The sequence below is a fragment of the Mauremys mutica genome, unplaced genomic scaffold, assembly GCF_020497125.1.
Source record: "Mauremys mutica isolate MM-2020 ecotype Southern unplaced genomic scaffold, ASM2049712v1 000524F_np12_subseq_200237:301267_obj, whole genome shotgun sequence".
In the NCBI taxonomy this organism is placed as follows: domain Eukaryota; kingdom Metazoa; phylum Chordata; order Testudines; family Geoemydidae; genus Mauremys; species Mauremys mutica.
The window spans coordinates 55,418-66,894 of NW_025422993.1; positions in this window are offsets into that span (position 1 = coordinate 55,418).

The window sequence follows — 11,477 nt, forward strand, 5'->3', positions numbered from 1 at the left end:
CAGAGGTAGGAAGGGGGATTGAAGACAAAATGGAGATGATGCAGCTGCCCTTTATATTCCTTTTGCCAAGTGGCTTCTAATTCCTGTGTCCCAAACACAAGCTTCACAGCACATGGCATGGAAAAGCCTTGGAGTTCTCAGTACACAGTGTGATACAGCCTGGCCAGAGGGCAGCAGGAGAGGGTTAGAAGGGAGCCTTATTCCCTGTAGAGGGAAGAAAGTTTGCTATAGATTAACTAGAGCACCTGAAGCCAATTAGAGCCCCAGCAGTCAGTCACCTGATAAAGACCCTTGCTCCAATCAGACAGGGAAGGAGCTGGAGCAGAGGGGATTGGTGTTGGAGCAGAGAACAGTTTGAAGGGAAACAGAGGAAAGTTTGGAGAAGTGCTGCAGTGGGCTAAGAAGTCCAAGACCCTAGGTAAAGGGCACCTGGCTTGTACAGAGGGAGGGCAGGAAGCCCCCACAAGCTGAAGGGTAGGAGCGGGAAGTAGCCTAGGGGAAGGATCCATCAGTTCAAGTGGTTCACCACTAACCTCAGGGCCCCTGGGCTGGGACCTGGAGTAGAGGGCGGGCCCAGGTCCCTCCCTCTCCACTCCCCTCCTCAAGGACACTAGTGGGGTAATTAAAATACCGATTCACAGGCAAGCAATGGCGCCCTGAACCTTCCCCAAAGAAGAGAGAGCGCGAGACCCAGCATAACATTACCGGCAATTTGCCACACGTGGTGTCAGGAGTGGGATCTGCGCGCTGGGGACTTAGGACTTAGGGCAAAACCCTCCTATCCTTAAGATGGACGACGTGGTCAAGGCCCTTATACAAGCCACCGTGGCCCAGCAGGAGACTGCCCGAGTCCAAGCAACCGCCCAACAGGAGGTGACTAGAATGCAGCAGGACCAATCATCTGTTGATGAGTCAGGCTGCTCAAGACCAAGCCCTGCTGAAAGACCTGGTGAACCAGATGAAGGCCCTTATGGAGCAGAATCGCAACTGTGAAGGGACCCGGACCTTACGGGCTAGCCATTGCCTACAGAAAATGACACGGGAGGATGATGTGGAGGCAAACCTCCTGACTTTTGAAAGAGCAGCCCTGCGGGAGGCCTGGCCCCGAGATCAGTGGTCTGGTATCCTTGCCCCATTCCTGTGTGGGAAAGCCCAGAAGGTCAATTACGATATGGCTGCAGAGGCTGCAGCAGATTATTCCCAGCTGAAGGCAGAGATCCTGGCCAGGTTCGGAGTAACGACATTGCGAGCCCAGAGGTTCCATGAGTGGCGGTATACGGAGGACAAGACACCCCGATCACAATTGTTTGACCTGATACACCTGACCCAGAAATGGCTGCGCCCTGAGGCCCTTAGCTCTGAGAAGATGATGGAGGTTCTGGTATTGGACCGGTATATGAGGGGGCTACCACCAGGTCTCAGGTCTTGGGTTGGCCAGAATGATCCCTCTACCTATGATGAGTTGGTCTCCCTCGTGGAAAGACAGCTGGCAGCCCGCGAACTGTTCCAGACCCCAGGCAGGGAGACACGGCAATGCAGGAAGCCAACCCCAAACCCAAGGCCCTGGGCTTTCGAGAACTATAGGAGAACTGTAACCGGGAGGAAAGACACCGAGGAATGGCTCGAGGCCAGGAAGGGACCTTGGGGGTTTGGGAAGAGAGGTGGGGGGCCGACCAAACAGTCCCAGGCAGAGGGTGACAACCAGAATAAGGGGGCGGTGTTATGAGTGTGGGGAATTGGGGCATATACCAGCCCAATGCCCTAACAAGGAAGAACCTATGCAGTGTAATCTGGGGAATTACGGGGAGCAATGTGGCCTAATCGGTCTGGTAGGGGTCACAATGACCTCATATGGATATACCAGACCAGTAAAAATGAATGGTATAAAGACCATAGCATTAATAGATTCCGGGAGTGCTGTCACGCTGGTCTCAGGGAAGTTGGTGGGAACAGACCAACTAACCCGGGCCAAAAACACAGGGGTAACGTGCATACATGGCACTGTGAATTTTTACCCTACAATCCCGGTGCAGATTGAGATCCAGGGGAATACTACCAGGGTTTCTGCAGGGGTGGTCCCCAAGCTCCCCTACCCTGTTTTAATTGGTAGACTTCCCCGGGTTTAAGAGCTTACTTACCCCAATAGAGCCAGGGGAGGGTAGCAACCCCCAGGCTGAGACGGAGGCATCTACAGATAGCATCAGCCCAATGTTTGCCAAATTTGCTCCAGGGTTATTCTCATCCCCTGGGAAACCCCGAAAGTCTAGGTGAGAACGAAGGGCAGATAAAAGATTAGGGACCAGGATTCTAGCAGAGAATCAAAAAACTTCCCTTGTGGGTAAGCGAACCCGCTCAGGAGAGCAGGAGATAATTCAGGCCAAGGAAGACTCGGAGGCGGTTCCTAGCCCAAGTGGGAGCACCCCAGGGGGAAGAGTAGAAATAGGCCCCCTAGAATTAGGTCAGTTGGGTACTGCACGTGAGACTTTTGGGCAGGATCAGGCCGATGATCCGTTATATGCAAACGTGAAGGAGGAGGTAGTGGAAGTGAATGGTGTACCTGTGGAAGGAAAGATCAAAGGCCCAAGGCCATATTATGTGCTCAAACGCGATCTTTTGTACAGAATAGAGCAAATACGAGGGGAAGAAGTAGAGCAACTCTTAGTCCCACGGAAACACATAAGGGCAGTACTAGAGTTAGCTCACAGCCATCTATTTGGGGGACATCTAGGGGTAGACAAGACACTAGATAGAATCCTAAGGAGGTTTTATTGGCCAGGGATACGAGCAGAAGTCCAGCGTTATTGTGCCTCCAGCCCTGAATGCCAGTTGCATAGCCCCCGACCTCACTTGCGGGCCCCATTAGTACCTTTGCCTATTATTGACGTCCCTTTCGAGAGGATAGCCATGGACATAGTGGGCCCATTAGAAAAATCGGCACGGGGCCACCGAAACGCACTAGTCATCCTTGACTATGCCACGCGGTATCCAGAGGCCATTCCTTTAAGAAACCCCACATCCAAGGCAATAGCAAAGGAACTACTACAGGTATTCACCAGAGTGGGCATCCCTAAGGAGATCCTGACAGACCAAGGAACCCCGTTCATGTCAAAACTAATGAAAGACTTATGTGCCCTGCTCCGCATCCAGGCCATACAGACCTCAGTCTACCATCCACAAACAGATGGACTGGTCGAGCGATTTAATCGTACCCTTAAAAGTATGATCCGGAAGGTGGTAGCACAGGATGGAAAAGACTGGGATACCCTTCCACCGTATTTAATGTTCGCTATACGGGAAGTCCCCCAGGCGTCCACGGGTTTTTCTCCCTTTGAACTATTATATGGACACCACCCATGCGGAATATTAGATATCGCCAAGGAAGACTGGGAGGAACAACCCAACCCAGGAAAGAATGTCACTGAGCACATGACACAGATGAGAGAGCGAATAACTCGAGTAACTCCGATAGTACGGGAACATTTGGAAAAAGCACCAGAGGCCCAGCGGACATATTACAACCGTCGGGCGAAAGTACGGAGATTTCAGCCAGGGGAACGGGTGATGGTGTTAGTGCCGACAGCAGAAAGCAAACTTCTAGCCAGCTGGCACGGACCATGAGAGACAGTGGAAGCCATTGGGGAAGTGAACTATAAGGTTAGACAACCAGACCACCGAAAGCCAGAGCAAATCTACCACGTCAACTTACTGAAGCCCTGGCATGAACGAGAGACGTGTCTGGTCATTCGAGGAGCTCCACCTCAGACAGACGACCCTCGGGGACAGGTAAAGATATCTCCTGAATTAACCCCAGAACAACGAACAGAGGTCATTGAAATGATCCACCGGAATCAGGACGTATTCTGTACACAACCGGGACGAACGACACTAGTCCAACATCATATTGTCATCAGCCCCAGAGTAAGGGTGACGTTAAGACCATACCGAATACCGGAAGCTAAAAGGGAAGAAATTAGGATGGAAGTGAAGAAGATGCTGGAACTCAGGGTCACTGAAGAATCCCACAGTCAGTGGTCCAGTCCGATCGTCCTAGTCCCCAAGCCTGATGGCACCCTGAGGTTTTGTAACGACTTCCAGAAATTGAATGAAGTATCCCACTTCAATGCCTACCCGATACCACGCACTGACGAGCTAGTTGATCAGTTAGGCAAGGCCTGATACCTAATCACTCTGGATCTGACCAAAGGACATTGGCAAATTCCCCTGGCCAAGGATGCCAAGGAAAAGACTGCCTTCTCTACACCCGATGGCCTGTTTCAATACACTGTGCTCCCTTTCGGACTCCATGAGGCCTCTGCAACATTCCAACGACCTATGGATAAGTTACTACGACCCCATGCCAAGTATGCCACCGCCTATCTAGACGACATAGTCATACATAGCCCTGACTGGGAAATGCACCTAGGAAAAGTAGAAGCAGTGCTGGACGCCCTGCGAAAGGCCGGTCTCACTGCTAACCCTCTCAAGTGCGTGACAGGACTAGCTGAGGCCAGATACCTCGGGCATGTAGTAGGGAGAGGTTTGGTAAAACACTCTCCTGCCCTGAACCTTCCCCAAAGAAGAGAAAGCGCGAGACCCAGCATAACAGTACCGGCAATTTGCCACAGTATTTATAATAAAATAATAATATAAAGTGTCTCTCAATTCCATACAGTGTCACTTAATAAACCAGTGAATTCCCAGGACCGGTTCCTCAGGTGTTTGAAGATGCCGAACACCTTGCTTGTGCAGGACTATAATACCCACATATATGTTGGGAACACACAGACACTGTGCTAGTTTGTTCCCCTATGTTCACTCGTCTAGAAAATTATGATCAATTTTGTTCATAGTATGTGTCAGGGCTGAATCCCCACTCTGTCACTCTGAGTGCAGAAAGTGGGGGCCCGACAGGATTCTACAAATTAATTTGTGCCACTCTAGGCTTGTACTAAAGCCCCAAAGTTACAGCTTTTCTCTGACCTTGGCTTGGTAAATGCTGCCACCACCCAAATGCAAAAAACCCCCAAACTCTTGGACCCAGGAAGGAGCACTTGAGAATTCTTCCCTCTGGGGCACCCTCAAGCCCTTTCACCTCCCCTCCCGGAAAGAGCTGAGAAAGAAAACAAAGGAAATTAGCTGTGGCTACCAGCTAATCAAACAACACACACAAACTTCTTAGGACACCAAAAATCCAATCCTGTTCTTAAAAGAGGTAAATTTTATTAAAATTGAAAAGGAAAACAATACATCTGGAACTTAGGCTTTTGCTAGATCTTAAAAGAAAATTTTTGTAAGCACCCAAAATAGCTTTCTTGGGGGTTCAGCTTAAAGCTTACAAGCAAACAAAAGCGTCTGGGATAGCATAGAGGAGATCCAAAAGCCAAAATAAAAAATAAACCTGATTGTGTCTGTCTAAACATTCCCTATCCAAATCATTTCTTCTAGGTATGGAAGATGAATTTTCATACCCGCTTCAAGACTGCGTGTGAACTGCCCAGGAGTGGCTGCTCTCACAGTAGAGCAGTGTAAAAGGCACGCCAGCTTGGGGAACTGAGGGGACACAGCTGTTAACAGTCCAGATTGTACTGTGCTTAATGTCACAGACACTCAATTTCAAAGAGTCTCCTAAAACACACAGAAAGTAAATCCACGTCCCAGAAATCGAAGTCTCCCTGGCACTGCTTCTTGCTGACAGATGGGTCCAGAGACAGAGTCCTGGGGAAGCTGGAAACATAAGCGTGGGGCTCAGTGGAGAACGGGAACAGGAAGGGCAGGGATATTATTGAATGCAGGATCTCAGCAGTGCTAGATGTCAGGATAACACATATTGCAGCCCATTGGCAAACATAATCCTAAATATACATATAAAATGATGGGGTCTAAATTAGTTATTTCCATTGATTTATACAAGGGCAATAAGATATTCTCTGTATTACTGTCTATCCCTTTCTAAATAATTCCTAACATCCTGTTTGCTTTTTTGACTTCCGCTGCACACTGCTGGATGTCTTCAGAGAACTATCCACAATGACAAAAAGATCTTTTTCCTGATTAGCCTAATTTTGCCCCCATCACATTGTATGTATAGTTGGGGTTATTTTTTCCAATCTGCATCACTTGACATTTATACACATTTGCCATTTTGTTGCCCAGTCACTTAGTTTTGTGAGATCTTTTTGAAGTTCTTCACAATTTGCTTTGGTCTTAACTATCTTGAGCAGTTTAGTATTGTGACGTTATTGATATAATCTGGGACCATATAGAACATGGTTGCAACCAAGGTCCTGTAGTGGCACCAAATCTTATGTACAGGGTGTCATCTAAGGTGTCCAAGACCAGTTTATGGGTTGCTGGTTATAATTATGGTGTCTATATGTATGTATCATTTTGTAGTTGAAGTTATGAGTATTGGCTCTATCCTGTGTGTATTTCAAACTTATGCTGTGCTTCTGGGAGACATCCCAGACAACTTGGTGTTAGCTCTGCTTAGCCTGCTTGATGGCCCATTAAGGTCCATCAGCTATTCAACTGACCCATTGAGAGAAGGCAGATACGCCTTGTAACTCAGCAAAGTATGCAGGGACTCGCCCATGTGACTCCAGACTCCATTTTGCTGTCATTTTCCACAGTAAGAACAAAGAAGTGTTCTTACACCTGGAAAAGCCTATAAAAGGCTGATGCCTCATCTCCATCTTGTTTTCAATCCTGCTTTTTACCTCTGGAGGAACTTTGCTACAAACTGAAGCTCTCAACAAAGGACTGACTGACCCATCCCAGAGGAGGATGTACTCCAGAGTCTTGATTTGAACCTGCAGTTTACTCCATCACTGCTACAAGCCTGAACTAAGAACTTTGCCATTACTGCATGTAATTGATTCCATTTAACCAATTCTAGCTCTCATCTTTATCTTTTTCCTTTTATGAATAAACCTTTAGATTTTAGATTCTAAAGGATTGGCAACAGCATGATTTGTGGGTAAGATCTGATGTGTATATTGACCTGGGTCTGGGGCTTGATTCTTTGGGATCGAGAGAACCTTTGTCTTTTATTGGGGTGTTGGTTTTCATAACCATTCATCCCCAGGACGAGTGCACGGGTGGTGATACTGGAAGACTGGAGTGTCTAAGGAAATTGCTTGTGTGACTTGTGGTTAACCAGTGGGGTGAAACCAAAGCCCTCTTTGTCTGGCTGGTTTGGTTTGGTTTGCCTTAGAGGTGGAAAAATCCCAGCCTTGGGCTGTAACTGCCCTGTTTTAAGCGATTTGTCACTCTCAGTTGGGTCCCACCAGAACTGCATCGTCACAAGTATCATCTGCAAACTTTGCCACCTCACAGTTTACCCCTTTCTCCAGATCATTTATGAATATGTTGAATACGATTGGTCATAGGACTGACCCTTGGGGAACATCACTAGTTACTCCTCTCCATTCTGAAAATTTACCATTTATTCCTACCCTTTGTTCCTTGTCTTTTAACCAGTTCTCAATCCATGAAAATATCTTCCCTCTTATCCCATAATAATATAATTTATGTAAGAGCCTTGGAAAAAATAACCAACTATACATACAATATGATGGGGGCTAATTTAGCTACAACGAGTCAGGAAAAAAGATCTTGGAGTCATCGTGGATAGTTCTCTGAAGATGTCCACGCAGTGTGCAGAGGCGGTCAAAAAAGCAAACAGGATGTTAGGAATCATTAAAAAGGGGATAGAGAATAAGACTGAGAATATATTATTGCCCTTATATAAATCCATGGTACACCCACATCTCGAATACTGTTTACAGATGTGGTGGTCTCACCTCAAAAAAGATATTCTAGCACTAGAAAAGGTTCAGAAAAGGGCAACTAAAATGATTAGGGGTTTAGAGAGGGTCCCATATGAGGAAAGTTTAAAGAGACTAGGTCTCTTCAGCTTGGAAAAGAGAAGACTAAGGGGGGATATGATAGAGGTATATAAAATCATGAGTCATGTTGAGAAAGTGGATAAGGAAAAGTTATTTACTTATTCCCATAATACAAGAACTAGGGGTCACCATATGAAATTAATAGGCAGCAGGTTTAAAACAAATAAAAGAAAGTTCTTCTTCACACAGCGCACAGTCAACTTGTGGAACTCCTTACCTGAGGAGGTTGTGAAGGCTAGGACTATAACAATGTTTAAAAGGGAACTGGATAAATTGATGGTGGCTAAGTCCATAAATGGCTATTAGCCAGGATGGGTAAAGAATGGTGTCCCTAGCCTCTGTTTGTCAGAGGATGGAGATGGATGGTAGGAGAGAGATCACTTGATCATTGCCTGTTAGGTTCACTCCCTCTGGGAAACCTGGCATTGGCCACTATCGGTAGAGAGATACTGGGCTGGATAGACCTTTGGTCTGACCCGGTATGGCCGTTCTTATGACCTGCTCTGTCCTTCCGATATATTTTGTACCCTGAAATGATTGTGTCCCATTGATTGTCCTCACTCCACCAGGTTTCTGTGATGCCTATTATGTCAATATTCTCCTTTAACACGAGGCACTCTAATTCACCCATCCTATTATTTAGACTTCTAGCATTTGTGTACAAGCACTTGAAAAACTTGTCACTGTTTATTTGTCTGCCCTTTTCTGATGAGTCAGATTCTTGTGTGTGTGAATGCTTCTCGTCTGATCTGGCCCCTACTTTATACTCTTCCAGCCTCTCTGCTGGACTAGAACTAGAAACTCTATCACTAGTCTCTCCTCTAAGACAAGTCTCTGTCCGATCCAGGAGCTCCTCTGCAGCCATTGGCTTTCCCCCATCTCTTAGTTTAAAAACTTCTCCGCAACTTTTTTAATGTTAAGTGCCAGCAGTCTGGTTCCACGTTGGTTTAGGTGGAGCTCATCCTTCCTGTATAGGTTCCCCCATCCCCAAAGTTTCCCCAGTTCCTAATCAATCTAAACGCCTCCTCTCTACACCATCATCTCATCCACCCACTGAGACTCTGAAGCTCTGCCTGCCTACCTGGCCCTGTGCGTGGAACTGGAAGCTTTTCTGAGAATGCCACCATAGAGGTCCCAGATTTCAGCCTCTTTCCTCGCAGACTCAATTTGGCCTCCAGGACGTCTCACCTACCGTTCCATATGTCATTGGTGCCTACATGTACCACGACCACCGGCTCCTCCCCAGCACTTCACATAAATCTATCTAGATGCCTTGAGAAATCAGCAACCTTTGTACCAAGCAGGCAAGTCACCATACAGTTCTCCCAGTCATCACAAACCCAGCTATCCTTGTTTCTAATGATCAAATCTCCCATTACTAACGGCTGCCTTTTCTTAATGCCTGGGGTAACCTCAGTACAAGAGGTTACCCCAACACCATCTGGGAGGACGGTCCCAACTATGGGAAGGTTTCCCTCTGCTCCCATTGACAGCTCTCCTTCCCTGGGCCTTTCATCCTCCTCAACAGCCGCTCCTAACCCTCAGTTTTACTTGAGGAAACAGGAGATATTTGACACTGTGCGATACGGCTCCCGTGCTCTGTTCCCAAAGTGTTCTGCAGCAGGGGAGGGTCTCTGGTAGCGTGTGTGTCACTGGCATATTGGGGTGATGCTGAAACAGGGCAGAGTAGAGGTGGCATTGGGGGGCTGCCGTGAACCATGTCCCTTCTTTTCCCCTTCCAAGAACAGAGGGGACAGGAACCCTTACCCAGCGAGGTCACATTCTCATAGTTCTCCTGCATGACATCCCTGTAGAGGGCTCTCTGAGTGGGGTCCAGCAGAGCCCCCTCTTCCCTGGTGAAGTACACAGCCACCTCCTCGAAGGTCACCGGCCCCTGAAAGAGCAAGAGTCTAACAATCAGTAACTGCTGCCCCACTCACAGCCCCCCTATACATGGAGGACAGGAGCCAAACAGAAACTCTGGGTGGATTGCAGTCAGAGTCCCACCCCCACCCTGCTCAGAGCATCCAGGAAACACCAGGGGGAGGGGGCAAAGCGAGAGCCCCTCCTCTCTCCTAGCAGAGCCATCACACACCTACTAGCCACAGACTGATTCAGGAGATGGAGCCCCTAGCAGGGTCCAGGGACAGCTCCCTGGTAGGAAGCCCAACACCCTCCCCATTCTGAAGAGCTGGATGGGAAGGGAGGGGAATCTCCCCTAAGCCTCACTGGTGGGTGCCCCCTTCATATCTCACAGCAGCCGCTGGTTAGTCAGGTCGGGCTCCAGCACTATGAGTCTGATCAGTTTTCCCAGCCCCACGCAGCGGGGTTATTTTCTGCTCCACAAACTAGAGCATTTCCACCGCCGAACCTCCTGGGTCTGTTCCTAGATCTAGGCCACATATTAAATAAATCCCAGCAGGGTTAGCACACCCCTGTCCTCCTCCCTTTCTCCACCCTGTGCATTCCTGCAAACCAGACTGCAACCTCCAAACCAGCCTGTGCAAACCTTCCCATCTCCCACGTATTTGCTGTCCCTCTCCCCCGCTGGAGGAACCCACCAGCAACCCCCTGATAATACCTACCTGAACTGGCTCCTCTGCAGCCATTTCTCTCCCCTGTCCAACGAGAGGACGGGATGAACTGGAGCGAAACATGGACGTTATTCTGCAGCCTGGCAGGGCGAGAAGGGCAGTTGTGAAGGTTTCAGAACAGGCTTTAATTCATTTCACAGCATGATTCCCCCAGGCCCTTTTCCCCGCACACAGACACCCTAGAATCTGCCATGCTGAGAAAGGCTTGATCTCTTTGTACAGTGTAGACCTGGCCTCTCCTGCCAGGCTAAGCCCACAGACACATTTTTAACCTCCCTTCTCCCTCCCCTCACCCCGTAACAAAGTCTCTGAACACAAGGCTAGAAAAAAGCAGAACCAAAGGAGTCACTGTGGGAGATCCCCTCAGACACTGACCGCACGGCAGCCACACCCCAGCAGGAGGGATATGGACTCAGGAACTGGATTTTCCTCTGTCTGATTCTCATCTTTTCCACAGGAAAGTGACTCTACCCAGGGTGCAGCAATACATCTGTCTGGGCAGATTAGAGATCTGGAAATCTCTCTCCAAACTCTTCTCCCCCACAGCCCCTTTCAGTCTCTCTTTCTCCTTCTATCTCCTTTTCCCCTCTCCCTGCCCATCTGGTAGGAAAGTCCCATTCCTGGGTAGTTTGCTCCCCCAGGGCTGGATTTGCTCCTGCAATTGTTAATTGGATGAGAAACGAGGGGGGTCTGTTTGTGTGGAGTCATTGTAAGGCCAGACCCCAGCATTTTCCCTTCGTTTCTTTCAGTTACCTGGAGACTCTGGCTCAGAATTTAGTATTAACAGGGCCCAGGGCTGCCCTAGGGGGCTAGGACCAGCTGGAGAAAGTCATCCCCTGGGCCGGGCAGAGAAGCAGCTTTAATTCAGGTCACTTCCCAGCACAGAACCCCGCTGGGGGAGCAGCAGCTGCTAAGCCTGGTCTCCCAGATCACTATGGAGGCTGCAGCGTCTGACCCAGGAAGCTGAACCCCAGTA